Source organism: Musca autumnalis, unplaced genomic scaffold (genome assembly GCF_047663935.1).
Source record: "Musca autumnalis isolate F117 unplaced genomic scaffold, ASM4766393v1 scaffold_4, whole genome shotgun sequence".
NCBI classification, from domain to species: domain Eukaryota; kingdom Metazoa; phylum Arthropoda; class Insecta; order Diptera; family Muscidae; genus Musca; species Musca autumnalis.
Genome location: NW_027411977.1, coordinates 218,952,184 through 218,967,757, shown reverse-complemented (window position 1 = coordinate 218,967,757; position 15,574 = coordinate 218,952,184). Strand labels below are relative to the sequence as shown.

Below are 15,574 nucleotides of genomic sequence, written 5' to 3'. Positions count from 1 at the left end.
TCATCTACTCCCTCCCATATTTGTGGGAAAGGTTTTTGTTTTTTTTTTTTCCTCATAAATGTTGCTAGCCAGCGTAAGAAGTTTTTACAAGATTTTCCCACGAATATAGGCCCATAAGTGGAGGTTGGGACTAACAAAATGTCTAAACACAAATGTGTGATTCGTTCTCGTGGCTTTATGGCTTCCACCAATCAGCGATGATACAATGGGTTTGTTTATTATTATTGTGAAAAGGTCCGTAGACAGGACGGATTATATGCCTCTCGAGTCTTTATATAAAATTTGCACTTTTGAATAGAAAAAGTCTTGCAAACAATAGTATGACCAGTATTGATACAATATCGAACATGGGTTCCGGTTTCTTCCTGACATAATGCTCCAAAATCTCAAAACAATACAAAGTTTGCATTGCCAACTAAATCGCTAGTGAGCCCGATAAATATTCTGACTGTGATTGGTCCACATTTTTTCACATCGGTATATTTTTCTCAGTATTATGTCAATTTCAGAGATCTTCTTTATCGGCCCTCTCCTTCTTGTACCTCCTCGACAAATTTTAAAATTTTCCTTCCATGTGTAGTTTAAAGGCAGTTTGAGGAGAGTTTAGAAATTTTTAGCGAAAATAGTCCTTGTCTTTGTATCCTGTTCCAATGATTTAATGTTTAATATTTCCTGGGCATGTCCACATTTCCCGACATAATGGCATAATGCGGTCGATAACTGTCGAAAGTAGTGACTGAAATCCCTCCAAATTTTGCACTTCGGGATATTTCTCGCAAAATTTGGTCAAATTTGAAGATGGACTATATCCTACAAATCCTTAGGGTTCCTCCCTAGCAAAAGTTCAAAATCGTTCAAACAAAATGGTCGTTCAACTATCGAAAGGAGTAAATGAAATTGGTCCACATTTTCTACATTGGAATATTTCTCTCAAACTTTTATCAAGTGGGGTACCTTAGGGTACCTCACCCGCAAAAATTGAAAACTTTCGAGAATCGTTTTGAAATTTTTGCCAAAGGTACTTCTTGTGTTTGTGGTTCCAATGAATTAATTTCCAGACATAATGACCCAAAAGCTCTAAGAAATCCTAAGATGACCAAACAACATATCAAAGCCATTTCAGGGGCCCAATGATTAAAATTTGATCTTTTGAGAGAAAAATATACCAAAAATGTCCTAAATGGTCTTCTGTTACTATACAAAAGACCTCAGAATCCTTCAGTTTCTGTACGGAAGTAGTTTGAGGGCTTTTGTTACTAAACACAGGACCTCAGGAAAGAAAGCCTTAGACGACTTCTGTAATTTATGGAAGACCTCAGAGACCTCATGTCCTGTACGGAAGTCCATAGACGCCTTCTGTTACTATACAGAGAACCTCAGACGCCTTATGATACTTACACAAGACCTCAGAGTCCTTCGTTTATTGTACAAAGGGCTAATTGTACTCTACAGAAGATCTCAGACGCCTTCTATTACTTTGGAGAATTGATCCGAGACCTTCATTTACAGCGCAGAAGAATCTAGAGGCTCCCTGTTACTGTACAGAATGGATTAGGGACGTTTTTTTACTATACAAACGGTCTAAAGGGCCTTCTGTTACTGTACGTAAGGCCCCAGATGACTTCCTTTACTGTACAGAGACCTCGGACGTCTTCTGCTGATTTAAAGAAGGCCTCAGAAGTTTTCTGTAATTTACGGAAGAACTCGGAAACATTCTGCTACTGTAAAGAACACCGCAGAGGCTTCCTATTACTGTACAGAAGTTACTACACAGAGTGCTTTTTTTATTGTACATAATTATTTTATTGTTACTGTAAAGAAGACTCCGAGGATTTTTTTACTAAACAGGATACCTCAGAAGTCTTCTGTTACTCTAGAGAACACCTCATAGACCTTCTGCTAGTGTACAGTAGACCTCAGAGACCTCATGTTACTGTACAGAAGTCCTTAGAGATTTTTTGTTACTAAACAGAGAATCACGGAAGCCTTCTGTTACTTACACAAGACCTCAGAGTCCTTCGTTTACTCTACAAAGGACGATCTATTCCTTAGGATACCTCACCCGCAAAAATTGAAAACTTTCGAGAATCGTTTTGAAGTTTTTGCCAAAGCTAGTTTTTGTGTTTGTGGTTCCAATGATTTAATTTCCAGACCTAATGACCCATAAGCTCTAAGAAATCCTAAGATGACCAACCAAACTAGCTGGTGCGGCCAATAACTATCGAAAGGAGTGACTGACATTGCACCAGTGACTTTTGCACATCGGAATATTTCTCTCAAATTTAGATCAAGTTCAAAAGTGGACTATTCTGGACAGTATTATAGAGTACAGTACTCTTTTCCAGGTATCCGTGTCCTCCTTTTATAATTATTTTTTTGTCCTCCATTTTAATTGGCCGTACTCTATGTCCTCTATTTTTATTGTTTTACAAAAACATGTGTACATAGGTAATCCAATAAAATGAAGAAACCCCAGGCAGAAACAGGTGTTCTTGTTAGAACACCTCCAAAGGTCTTCTGTTGTCTTTACAAGACCTCAAGAGATATTCTGTTGTCTTTAGAAGATTTTCAAAGGTCTTCAGTTGCCTTTAGAAGACCTCCAAAGGTCTACTGTTGTCTTTAGAAGACTTTCAAAGGTCTTCAGTTGCCTTGAGAAGACCTCCAAAGGTCAACTGTTGTCTTTAGAAGACCTCAAAAGGTCTTCTGTTTTCTTTAGAACGCCTTAAAAGGTCTTCTGTTGTATTTAGAAGACCTACAAAGATCTTCTCTTGTCTTTAGAAGATTTTCAAAGGTCTTCAGTTGCCTTTAGAAGACCTCCAAAGGTCTACTGTTGTCTTTAGAATACCTCAAAAGGTCTTCTGTTTTCTTTAGAAGGCATTAAAAGGTCTTCTGTTGTACTTAGAAGACCTACAAAGATTTTCTCTTGTCTTTAGAAGATTTTCAAAGGTCTTCAGTTGCCATGGAAGACCTCAAGAGATATTCTGTTGTCTTAAGGACACTTTCAAAGATCTTCTGTTGTCATTAGAAGACCTACAAAGATCTTCTGTTGTCTTTAGAAGATTTTCAAAGGTCTTCAGTTGCCTTTAGAAGACCTCCAAAGGTCTACTGTTGTCTTTAGAATACCTCAAAAAGGTCTTCTGTTTTCTTTAGAAGGCCTTAAAAGGTCTATTTTGTTGTATTTAGAAGACCTACAAAGATCTTCTCTTGTCTTTAGAAGACTTTCAATGGTCAACTGTTGTCTTTAGAAGACCTCAAAAGGTCTACTGTTGTCTTTAGAATACCTCAAAAGGTCTTCTGTTTTCTTTAGAAGGCTTTAAAAGGTCTTCTGTTGTCTTTAGAAGATTTTCAAAGGTCTTCAGTTGCCTTTAGAAGACCTCCAAAGGTCAACTGTTGTCTTTAGAAGACCCCAAAAGGTCTTCTGTTTTCTTTAGAAGGCCTTAAAAGGTCTTCTGTTGTATTTAGAAGACCTACAAATATCTTCTCTTGTCTTTAGAAAACTTTCAAAGGTCTTCAGTTGCCTTTAGAAGACCTCCAAAGATCTACTGTTGTCTTTAGGACAATTTCAAAGGTCTTCTGTTGTCTTTAGAAGACCTACAAAGATCTTCTCTTGTCTTTAGAAGATTTTCAAAGGTCTTCAGTTGCCTTTAGAAGACCTCCAAAGGTCTACTGTTGTCTTTAGAATACCTCAAAAGGTCTTCTGTTTTCTTTAGAAGGCATTAAAAGGTCTTCTGTTGTACTTAGAAGACCTACAAAGATTTTCTCTTGTCTTTAGAAGATTTTCAAAGGTCTTCAGTTGCCATGGAAGACCTCAAGAGATATTCTGTTGTCTTAAGGACACTTTCAAAGATCTTCTGTTGTCATTAGAAGACCTACAAAGATCTTCTGTTGTCTTTAGAAGATTTTCAAAGGTCTTCAGTTGCCTTTAGAAGACCTCCAAAGGTCTACTGTTGTCTTTAGAATACCTCAAAAAGGTCTTCTGTTTTCTTTAGAAGGCCTTAAAAGGTCTATTTTGTTGTATTTAGAAGACCTACAAAGATCTTCTCTTGTCTTTAGAAGACTTTCAATGGTCAACTGTTGTCTTTAGAAGACCTCAAAAGGTCTACTGTTGTCTTTAGAATACCTCAAAAGGTCTTCTGTTTTCTTTAGAAGGCTTTAAAAGGTCTTCTGTTGTCTTTAGAAGATTTTCAAAGGTCTTCAGTTGCCTTTAGAAGACCTCCAAAGGTCAACTGTTGTCTTTAGAAGACCCCAAAAGGTCTTCTGTTTTCTTTAGAAGGCCTTAAAAGGTCTTCTGTTGTATTTAGAAGACCTACAAATATCTTCTCTTGTCTTTAGAAAACTTTCAAAGGTCTTCAGTTGCCTTTAGAAGACCTCCAAAGATCTACTGTTGTCTTTAGGACAATTTCAAAGGTCTTCTGTTGTCTTTAGAAGACCTACAAAGATCTTATCTTGTCTTTAGAAGATTTTCAAAGATCTTCAGTTGCCTTTAGAAGACCTCCAAAGATCTACTGTTGTCTTTAGAATACCTCAAAAGGTCTTCTGTTTTCTTTGGAAGGCCTTAAAAGGTCTTCTGTTGTATTTAGAAGACCTACAAAGATCTTCTCTTGTCTTCAGAAAACTTTCAAAGGTCTTCAGTTGCCATGGAAGACATCAAGAGATATTCTGTTGTCTTTAGGACACTTTCAAAGGTCTTCTGTTGTCTTTAGAAGACCTACAAAGATCTTCTCTTGTCTTTAGAAGACTTTCAAAGGTCAACTGTTGTCTTTGGAAGACCTCAAAAGGTCTACTGTTGTCTTTAGAATACCTCAAAAGGTCTTCTGTTTTCTTTAGAAGGCCTTAAAAGGTCTTCGGTTGTATTTAGAAGACCTACAAAGATCATCTCTTGTCTTTAGAAGATTTTCAAAGGTCTTCAGTTGCCATGGAAGACCTCAATAGATATTCTGTTGTCTTTAGGACACATTCAAAGGTCTTCTGTTGTCTTTAGAAGGCCTTAAAAGGTCTTCTGTTGTATTTAGAAGACCTACAAAGATCTTCTCTTGTCTTTAGAAGATTTTCAAAGGTCTTCAGTTGCCATGGAAGACCTCAATAGATATTCTGTTGCCTTTAGGACACTTTCAAAGGTCTTCTGTTGTCTTTAGAAGACCTACAAAGATCTTCTCTTGTCTTTAGAAGATTTTCAAAGGTCTTCAGTTGCCATGGAAGACCTCAAGAGATATTCTGTTGTCTTAAGGAGACTTTCAAAGGTCTTCTGTTGTCTTTAGAATTCCTCAAAAGGTCTTCTGTATTCTTTTGAAGGCCTTAAAACGTCTTCTGTTGCCTTTAGAAGACCTCAAGAGTTATTCTATTGTCTATAATATGGTTTTTGTTTGGAGGAATTTAATGAAATTGAAACAACGTGAATTGAAATTCGATTCGGTTTCCATCACATCTAAATACGATTCACTCGTTTTGGGCAAATCGTTTTCATACCAAATCGATTCGGAATTCATCACATACCTGAGAGAGGTCTTAAATACAGACTAAAAGGGTCTTCAATAAAGACTAAAGGGGTCTTCAATAAAGACTAAAGGGGTCTTCAATACATAGAAGTTTTATTAAAGATGTCTTCAATAGATACGATTCCTCTTAAAGGGGATTTTTTGCAGATTGAAGTCCTCCTGTGGGGGTCTTCTGTAGGTAGAAGTACTCCTAAAGGAGACTTCTGCAGATAGAAGAGGTTCTAAAGGGAGTCTTCAATACATAGAAAGCCTCCTAAAGGAGTATTCAATACTCCTAAATTCAATACTTCCTAAATATTCAATACTTCAATACTTCCTAAAGGGGTCTTTAATGCATATAATACCTTCTAATGAGTCTTCAATAGATAAAAGACCTCCTAAAGGCGAATTCTACAGATTGAAGACCTCTTAAAAGTGTCTTCAGTATATAGAAGACCTCCTAAAGGGGACCTCTACAGATTGAAGACCTCTTATAGGGGTCGTCTGTATATAGAAGTGTTTTTAAAGTGGTCTTCTGTAGGTAAAATACCTCCTAAAGGAGTTTTCAATGTATACAAGACGTCCTAAAGGGGTATTCTCGAGATAGAAGGCCTCCAAGAGACAGAAGTCCTCCTCAAGGGGTTCTCTGCAGAGAGAATACCTCCTCAGTAAATATAAGTCCTCCTAAAGTGGTCTTCTACTGATGGAAACCTCCTAAAGGCGTCAAATATAGATGGAAGTCCTCCTAAAGGGCATTTCTACAGATTGAAGTACTCTTATAGGGGGCTTAAATACATGAAAGACCTCATAAAGAAGTTTTCTGTAGATAGAAGACCTGCTAAAGGGAATTCTATGGATAGAAAACAACCTAAAGAGGTATATAATAGATGGAAGATTTCCTAAAGGTGTCTTCAATACATACAATTCCTCATAAAGAAGTTTTCTGTAGATAGAATACCTTCTAAAGGGGTCTTCTGTAGATAGAAGACCTCAAAAAAGAATCTTCAATACATAGACGAATTCTAAAAGGATCTCCTATAGATAGAAGACTTCCTAGAATGGTCTTCTATATATGAAAACCTTCCTAAAGGGGTCTTCTACAGATAGAAGACCTCATATAGGGGACGTCTGTAGTTAAAAGTCCTCCTAAAAGGGTATATTATAGATAAAAGACCCCCTAAGGGGTCTTCAGTACATAGAAGACGTCTTTAAGGGGTCTTCTATAGGCAGAAGACCTCCTAAAGGGGTCTTCAATACATAGAATACCTCTTAAATAGGTTTTCAATAGATAGAAGACATGGTATAAGGATCTTAATTACATAGAACACCACCTAAAGGGGTCCTCTGCAAAGGAGACATTTTGGATTCCAGTTTCTCTGTCAAATTTCACAAAAAAAAACGCAGAAACGTCCTTGAAATCGATCAATGATAACTTGAAACATCCATGCATATGCAATACTACTTACAGACTTTATTTTGAATTTTTCTATTGCATGACTTTGCATTCCGTACGGGGGGTTTCCTGCAACAGAAGCTTAGCTGCTTTTTTGATTAATAATTTTTCATAACACATGGAAGTAAATTCAATTTTATACATCGATCTTCCCTGATAAGAATGAAGAATATTAATTCTCTTATCCTTATGCTAGGCTTACATTTACGAAATCCACTCGATTTCAACTGTCAATTCCACTGCTTAAACGTCAAATGAAGTCCATTGTGGAAACTTCCAATACTCCTGCTGGCACAGACAAGACATTTAGTCCCGCCACTTTGCACAAATGGCCCGATCCAAGTCCATTTAATTTCCAATAGAGAAAGGAAGAAATTCCCCACAAGTAAACTTTTAGAACTGGACTCATTGTATAATCTTCCATTGAAGTTTGGTGTTCCTTAATTTTCTCTTAGCTTTGAAAAATTTGCGCTGGGTGGCAACTAATATTTAATTGGCAGCAATACGTAAAAAAACAAAATCTCTCAAAATCTCATCGGTTTTCTTCCCAATCTCATTCTCCAAACTCCCACCATAAATACACATTTTTTCTTTTAATTTTTCTTGATGTAAAAACTAAATTTTTATGCGAAAATAATTTCACTTTTCTTTTTTTGTTCGCTGGCTCGTCTCTTGTTCTCTGTACAAAACGCATTACATTTTGTTTTATTGTTAAATTAAAAAAATGTTGGAAATAAAAGTATTTCTTTTTTATTTTTTACTAAAAAAAATAAAACAATAATTTATATATAGTCAAGATATATATTTAACTAAGACAAAAATAAAAAAAGCAATCAAAAACAAATAATAAAAACAAAACTCTTCTATGTAAACAAAAAGTTTTTTAATTGACAGCAGGAAAACCGAGAGAAAATCCTCCGAGAAAGGCTTGATTGGTGGTATGTTATGTTGGCGTGGCGGAATGTGGAATTTTGTTGTTGTTCTTGGAATATATACATACATACATCTTATGAAAAAAAAACTTTCAAAAGCTGATAAATACTGTTATGATTTTTTATTATAATTAATTATTATTGCTATTATTTATTATTATAATTGCTATAATATACCCAACTTCTGTTGTGTTCCATTATTTTTTATTAAATATTTATTTTTTTACCTTTTGAAGCTTTTACTGATTGCAACTGTAAAAAATATAAGCGTAGGTGCGGTTATTCTTTTTGATATAATTAAATTAAATATTCCACAGAACGAGAGATTACGATTAGATCTGTCAAAGCAATTTTAAGTGATATAGCAGAGCTTGTGACCAAAAAAGTCTTCTTCTGATGTTTTCAAAATCACAAAGTATATTTTAACCCCAAATGATAAAATCTCAAATTACAGCCAAACCTATTGAGAAATGTTCAGAAATTGTTGGGAGGTACATTTGCAACATGACTATATCTAAAAATTGACTTTTCTTCAAAATGTCAAATTACTGCACAAACGTTCGGGAAATGCGACGCAAATTAACCAAATATTTCGGAATTTGGAGGTACGTTGTATGGGTTCCATATCAAAATACCGATCACATCTATTTTGTCAAATTTTCAATGATACATCTTTATAGTAACACAGCCAAAGTTTCATCTTGATATCTGAACTCGAAATATTTTTCGACCAATACTTCGGGTACCTTCAAAAAAAAAAAAAATAGTTCGAATTTTGTATTTAGAATGGTGTATCCCTCAAAGAGATTTAACTGATTTAGTTCCAACTTTGCCAATCTTAATTATTCTTTCAGACATAAATTAGGTTCGATTACGAACTACATCGGTTCACACTTTCGGATACCACCCACACAAAATTTCAAAATGTTTGGATTTATATCTAGTTTTAGGGCTCTTTGCGGGTCTTTTTACAGCATGTAGTACTTGCGGTCCTGATAAAGAATTTATAACTTTTTTCTTCGGGATGTTCCATAATTCGAGAAATATGGCCCCCCAAGTAGTTCAAAAACCAACAGCCCAGCGAAGTAGTCAGAAATACATCTCAAAGCCATTTCAGGGGCCCAATGGATAAAATTTGATCTTTTGGGAGAAAAATATACCAAAAATGTCCTAAATGGCCTTCTGTTACTATACAGAAGACCTCAAAATCCTTCTGTTTCTGTACGGAAGTAGTTTGAGGGCTTTTGTTACTAAACACAGGACCTCATAGCCTTCTGCTAATGTACAGATGACTTTAGAGGCCTTATGTTACTGCACAGAAGACCTCTTCAAATACTGTAAAGAAAGCCTTAGACGACATCTGTAATTTATGGAAGACCTCAGAGACCTCATGTTGCTGTACGGAAGTCCTTAGACGCCTTCAGTTGCTATACAGAGAACCTCAGACGCTTTATGATACTTACACAAAACCTAAGAGTCCTTCGTTTATTGTGCAAATGGCTTATTTTACTGTACAGAAGACCTCAGGCGGCATCTATTACTTTGGAGAAAAGATCCGAGACCTTCATTTACAGCGCAGAAGAATCTAGAGGCTCCCTGTTACTGTACAGAATGGATTAGGGACGTTTTGTTACTATACAAACGGTCTAAGGGGCCTTCTGTTACTGTACAGAAGGCCCCAGATGCCTTCCTTTGCTGTACAGAAGGCCACAGATGCCTTCCTTTACTGTATAGAGACCTCGGACGTCTTCTGCTGATGTAAAGAATGCCTCAGAGGTCTTCTATAATTTACGGAAGACCTCGAAAACATTCTGCTACTGTAAAGAAGACCTTAGAGGCCTCCTATTAAGGTATAGAAGTCCTTAGAGACCTTCTGTTTATAAACAGAAAATTTAAGAAGCCTTCTGCTACCTACACAGGACCTTCAGTTACTACACAGAGTGCTTATTTTATTGTACAGAATTATTTTATTTTTACTGTAGAGAAGACTCAGAGGATTTTTACTAAACAGGATACCTTAGAAGTCTTCTGTTACTCTAGAGAATACCTCAGAGACCTTCTGCTACTGTACAGTAGACCTCAGAGACCTCATATCACTGTACAGAAGTCCTTAGAGGTTTTCTGTTACTAAACAGAGAATCTCGGAAGGCTTCCGTTACTTACACAAGACCTCAGAGTCCTTCGTTTGCTCTACAAAGGACCTCAGACGCCTTCTGTTGCTGTAAGAAGAACCCAGATGCCCTATTTTAATGTACAGATAACCTTAGAGGCATTCTGTACAAAAGTTTTCGGAGGTCTTCGGATACTGTACAGATGACTTCAGAGGCCTTCGTTTACTGTATAGATGACTTTAGAGTCCAGCTGTTACTGTACAGATGACCTCGGAGGACAACTTTAATGTTACGGAAGATCTCAGACACCTGTTTATGTACAGAAGACCTCAGAGGCCTTCTATTACTGCAGAGAAGTCTTTAGACGCCTTCTGTAACTGAACAGAAAACTTCAAAGCCCTTCTGCTACTTACAGAAGACATCATACGCATACTGTTACTGTAGAGAACACCTTAGAGACCTTCTGCTACTGCACAGAAAACCTCAGTGACATCATGTTACTGTACGAGAAGCCTACTGTTATGTACAAAAAATCTTAGAGGACTCATGTTACTGTAGAAGAATTCAAAAGCCTTGTTTTTACTAAACAGTAGATCTCAGAGGCCTACTGTTACTTACAGCAAACCTCAGACACCACATAGACCTCTGTTTACTGTGCGGAAGTCCTTAGATGCCTACTGTTATTAAAATGAGTACCTCAGAAGCCTTCTGTTATTTACACAAGACCTCCTGGACCTTAGTTTACTTTACAGAGGTCTCATTTAACTGTATAGAAGAGCTCAAAGGCATTCTGTTACATTGCAGAAGAATCCAGATCCACTCATCTAAGGACTTACGTTACTGTACAAAAGACCCCAGATGCCTTATTTGACTGTACAGAATACCTTTGAGGCCATCTGTTACTGTACATATGTCTTCAGAGGGCTTCGGTTACAGTATAGATGACTTCAGAGGCCTTTTATTACTGCACAGTGGACCTTAAACACTTGCAGTTACAGTAGACATCAGAGGTCGTTATACACGGAAAATCTCAGACTTTCTGCTACTGTACAGAAAACCTAAGAGTTCTTTGTAACTGTAGACCTCAGAGGCCTTCTGTTACTGAGCGGAAATCATTAGAGACTTTCCGTTATTAAGAAGTCTTCTGTTACTTACAGAAGACTTCAACGAACTTCTGTTACTATACAAAATACCTCAGATGTACAGATGACTTAAGAGCTGTATTGTACAGGAGACCTCAGTCGCCTTCTGTTACTTTAAAGACGGCTTCAGAGACCTTCTGTTATGTATAGACGACCTCGGAAGACTAATTTTATGTTACGGAAGATTTCAAAGACCTTTTACTCTTCAGAAGACCTCAGTGGTCTTCTGTTACTGCAGAATTCGTCAGATGTTATCTACAGAAAATCTCAGAGGACTTATGTTACTGTAAAAGTGACCTTAAATGCATTCTCTTTCTATAAAGAAGATCTCAAAGGCATTCTGTTACTGTAGAAAAGGCCTCAGAATCCTTTTGTTCTAAATAGGATACCTTATAAGCCTTCTGCTACTGTAGAGAACACCTCAGAAACCAACTGCTATTGTACAGAAGATCTCAGAGACGATCTGTTACTGTACGAAAGTCCTTAGAGACCTTCTGTTACTATACTGTACAAAAGATCCCAGATGCCTCATTTTACTGTACAGACGACGATAGAGGGTTGCACATTTTGTAAGCACGTGTCTTTGGCCTGAACTTAGATCAAGTTCGAAGATGGGCTATATCGGTCCATGTTTTGTTATAGCCCCCGTATAAAGCATTCTGTTACTGTAGAAAATACCTCAGAATCCTTTTGTTCCAAACTGGATACCACATAAGCCTTCTGTTACTGTAGAGATCACCTCAGAAACCAACTGCTATTGTACAGAAGATCTCAGAGACTTTCTGTTACTGTACGGAAGTCCTTAGAGACCTTCTGTTAATATACTGAAGTCCTTAAAGGCCTTTTGTTACTGTGCTGAAGTCCTTAGAGCCCTTCTGTTACTAAACAGAGAACCTCAGAAGCCTTCTGTTACTGTACAGAGGGCTTATACTGTACAGAAGACCTCAGAGGCCTTCTATTACTGTACAGAAGACCTCACAGGCCTTTTGTTACTGTACAAAAGATTCCAGATGCCCCGTTTTACTGTACAGACGACAATAGAGGGCTGCAATTTTGTACACACGTGTCTTTGGCCTGAACTTAGATCATGTTCGAAGATGGGCTATATCGGTCCATGTTTTGTTATAGCCTCCATATGCCAGATGCCTTACTTTACCGTACACAGGCCTCGGACGTCTTCTGCTGATGTAAAGATGGCCTCTGGGGTTTTCTGTAATTTACGGAAGACCTCGGAAACCTTCTGCTACTGTAAAGAAGACCTCAGAGGCCTCCTATTACGGTAGAGGAGTCCTTAGAGACCTGTTACTAAACAAAGAATTTAAGAAACCTTCTGCTACTTCGTCCTTAGAGCCTTTGGGCTTTTTACTACTAAACAGAGAATATCGGAAGCCTTCTGTTGCTTACATCAGAGTCCTTCGTTTACTCTACAGAGGAACTCAGACGCCTTCTGCTACTGTAAGACGAACCCAGATACCCTATTTTACTGTATAGACTACTTTAGAGGCATTATATTAGAGTACAGAAGTTTTTAGAGGTGTTCGGATACTGTACAAATTACATCCGAGGCCTTTTATTACTGTACAGTAGACCTTAACCACTTGCTGTTACAGTAGACATCAAAGGCCGCGTTATACACGGAAGATCTCAGAGTCTTTCTGCTACTGTACAGAAAACCTAAGAGTTCTTTGTAACTGAAGACCTCAGATGCCTTCTGTTACTGAGCGATTTCAGGTATTTTGACGTTTTTAGCTACATGTTCAGACTAAATTAGCTAAAATTTGGCATTTAAGATTCATGGAGGTCAAAAAAATTCTCCACTAAAAATTGTGGACATAGGTAACGACCGATTTCAGGTATTTTGACTTTTTTAGGTACATTTTCTTGCCGAATTAGCTATAATTTGGCATTTAGGGTTCCTGGAGGCAAAAAAAACTTCACTAAATTCACCCAATTCAGGGTTCCTTGTGGTCAAGCAACAGAAAGAATGCTAATTATTCCACATTAGCTCCGAATATTTCATGGTGAAGGGTATAAAAAACCGAACTTAACTATCTCTGTTGGTTTAGTTTGGCTTTTAGGTCAGAAAATAAAACAAATTTTTTTGTTTTGTTTTTATTTTATTTTTATTCTTCCAATATTTCGAACATCATCGGTGTTCATCATCAGGGATTTTATTTTTGTTTTTTCTTTATCGACTATCGGTACATCTCTTCTTGCTCACAACTAATTTCCAATGAGCAAGAAGAGATGTACCGATAGTCGATAAAGAAAAAACAAAAATAAAATCCCTGATGATGAACACCGATGATGTTCGAAATATTGGAAGAATAAAAATAAAATAAAAACAAAACAAAAAAATTTGTTTTATTTTCTGACCTAAAAGCCAAACTAAACCAACAGAGATAGAAAGTCGAAGGGTCAACAAAAATTAAATCAAATAACCGAACTTAACTCTTTATACCCTCAGCCTTTAGGCTATGAAGGGTATATAAACTTTCATACGGGCAAAATGTGCCTCATCGAAATAATGGTTTTAGACCCCAAGTATGTTTGGACGAAATGTGTTTCAGACAATTTGGAGTCGATTGAGCAATGTCCGTCCGTCTGTCTGTCTGGCTGGCTGGAGCGCACGATAACTCTCGAAGGGATGAACCGATTCGGTTCAAATTTTGGCTTTCGTAATATTTTGTCCAAACTTAGTTTAAGTTCGAAGATGAGCTATATCGGTCCACTCCGTCCGGTACCTCCCCCACAAAAGTTCGAAAATGTTCGGAAAATTTGTACGCACGATAACTCTTGAAGGGTGTAACCGATTTGGTCCATACTTTGTACAGCCTAAACTTTCTACCAGAGTAATATGAGGTTCCAATATGGTCTCAATAGGTCCACTCCTTCGAGTAACTCCCACACAAAATTTCGGAAAAGTTCAGTTTAGGGCCATCTCTCGAATCGCTTTGATTTTTGTTTTAGCAACTTGTATTCACTGCCCTCCATACGACGGTACAAGTTTCATCAGGGGCAAGTCCACACTTCCTGAGAAAATAGCCTGAAAGTTGCAAAAAACCCCTATGACACAGTGTGAGGTGGTTGGAGCCCAAGATAACTCTCGAACGGATCCGCCGATTCGGTCCAAAATATGGCCTTAGTAATATTATGTCCAAACATAGTCTATGTTTGAAGATAAGCCATATTGGTCCACTCCTTCAGGTACCTCCCCCACAAAAGATCAAAAATGTTCGGAAAAATTGTTCGTACGGTAACTCTTGAAGGGAGTGGCCGAATTGGTCTATACTTTACACATCCTAATATATCTACCAGATATAGATCAGGTTCAAATATGGACTATATTTGTCCACTCCATCCGGTACCTCCCACAAAAAATTTCGGATAAGTTCACTTTATGACCTAATATCGAATCACTTTGATTTTTGTTGAAGCAACTTGCATTCGCTGCCTCTATTACGATGGTAAAAGTTTTTTAGGGGCAAGTCCATACTTCTTGAGCAAACAGCCCGTACAGTGTAAAAACCCCCAATGGCACCATATGTTGTGGCTGGAGATTCACTTCCATAACGGTCAATGTCGATCCATTCCTTTATGTATCTCCTCCGCAAAACTTTTGCTCTTTAGTCGTAATCAAAATTTTTGTCGGTTTATACGCCGAAAATTTTTAAAACCCGCCGTATACATACTTTTTTGGGAAAAATTGTTTCAATATACACAGGCTGAGGGTATATTTCTGTCGGCCTAGCCGACTGATACTTTTTTACTTGTTTAATTTTTACAGCATGTAGTACTTGTTTCATAATTCCAGAAATATGGGCCCCAAGTAGTCCAAAAACCAACAGCCCAGCGAAGTAGTCAGAAATACATCTCAACGCCATTTCAGGGGCCCAAAATATAAAATTTGATCTTTTGAGAGAAAAATATACCAAAAATGTCCTAAATGGCCTTCTGTTACTATACAGAAGACCTCAGAATCCTTCTGTTTCTGTACGGAAGTAGTTTGAGGGCTTTTGTTATTAAAACACAGGACCTCAGAGCCTTCTGCTAATGTACAGATGACGTCGGAGGCCTTATGTTACTGTACAGAAGACCTCTTCAGATACTGTAAAGAAAGCCTTAGACGACTTCTGTAATTTATGGAAGACCTTCTGTTACTATACAGATAACCTCAGACGCCTTATGATACTTACACAAGACCTCAGAGTCCTTCGTTTATGTACAAAGGGCTTATTTTACTGTACAAAATACCTCAGACATCTTCTATTACGGTAGAGAAAAGATCCGAGACCTTTTTTTACACCGCAGAAGAATATAGAGGCTCCCTGTTACTGTACAGAAGGGATTAGGGACGTTTTGTTACTATACCTGATGCCTTTCCTTGCTGTGCAGAGACCTCGGACGTCTTCTGCTGATGTAAAGAAGGCCTCGGAGGTCTTCTGCAATTTACGGAAAACAT

General features: G+C 37.5%; 1 protein-coding gene across 33 annotated transcripts in view; it reads left to right on the top strand.

Moving 5' to 3' along the window:
- LOC141402858 (uncharacterized) overlaps positions 1-15,574 on the top strand; it is a 67,624-nt gene that overhangs the window by 36,826 nt on the left and 15,224 nt on the right. The gene's annotated exons all lie outside the window — the stretch shown is intronic.